The 1249-nt window shown below is 31.5% G+C and overlaps 1 protein-coding gene across 4 annotated transcripts in view; it reads left to right on the plus strand.

Moving 5' to 3' along the window:
• The window catches only part of DNM3 (dynamin 3), a 1007215-nt gene that overhangs the window by 203310 nt on the left and 802656 nt on the right, over positions 1-1249 (plus strand). The gene's annotated exons all lie outside the window — the stretch shown is intronic.

The following is a 1249-nucleotide window of genomic DNA, read 5'->3' on the forward strand; positions in this document are numbered from 1 at the left end:
AATCAGCTTCTTGTCCTGTTAATACTTTCTATAGTTTTTCTGTTTAGTTATCTCATTTATTTTTGCTCTGATCTTTATTATTTATTTTCTTTTGGTGGCTGCAGGTTCCCTCTGTTGGTTTGTTTCTAATTGTTTTAGATGCTGTGTTAATGTGTTAATTTTGGTTCTTTCTTAATTTTGGATGTGTGTATTGATTGCAATAAACTGTCCTCTCAGCACCACTTTCACCATGTCCCAAAGATTTTGGTATGTTGTGTTTTCATTCTCATTTGTTTCTAAGAACTTTGTGATTTCACGTTTAATTTTTTTTTACTACCCAGTCACTTTTTATCATAGTGTTGTTCAGTTTCCATGCATTTGACTTGATTTCCTTGGTCTTCCTATTGTTATTTTCTTATTTAATGGCATTGTGGTCTGAGAAGATGCTTTGTAGTAATTTGATATTTATAAATTTATGAAGATTTGTTCTGTATTGTACCACATGGTCTATTCTGGGGAATGTTCCATGTGCTCTGGAAAAGAATGTGTATTGTGCTGTTTTGGGCTTGGATGCTCTGTGCATATCTGTGAGGTCCAGTTGGATGAATGTGTTATTTACTTCTTCTTTGTCTTTGTAAAGTTTTTTTCTGGTTGTTCTGTTGATTTTTGAAAGTGATGTATTAAAATTACCCACCATTATTGTAGATTCGTCTATTTTGTTCTTCAAATCTATTAAAAATCTATTAGTTTGCTTTATACATTTTGCAGCTCTTTCATTGGGAGCATAAATATTTATTATGTTTATTTTATCTTGTTCAACTGTCCCTTTATTCATAAGACAATGTTCATCTTTATCTTTATGCTGGGTTTTGCTTTAAAGTTTATTTTATCAGAGATTAGTATTGCCACTCCTATTTGTTTTTCATTGCCATTAACTTGGTATATATTTTTTCCATCCTTTGACTTTTAAATAGGTTTTGTCTCTGTGTGTAAGATGTGTCTCTTGCAGACAGCATAGTGACGGATCTTTTTTATTTATACATTCTGCCACTCTCCATCTCTTAATAGGTGAATTTACTCTGTTTACATGCAGTGTACTTATTGATAAGTATGGATTGATTGCTGCCATTATGTTTGGTTTTTTTTGTGGTGTTGCTATTTTCTTTTTTCTGTGTATCTTCCTTTGTTGAGTTCATGATTTTTGTGTTATTTCTTGTGAGTTTTCTCATAGTTCTAATGTTCCATGTTCTTCTTGGATTTTCATTTTCTT

The sequence above is a fragment of the Chrysochloris asiatica genome, unplaced genomic scaffold, assembly GCF_000296735.1.
Source record: "Chrysochloris asiatica unplaced genomic scaffold, ChrAsi1.0 scaffold00100, whole genome shotgun sequence".
NCBI lineage: Eukaryota > Metazoa > Chordata > Mammalia > Afrosoricida > Chrysochloridae > Chrysochloris > Chrysochloris asiatica.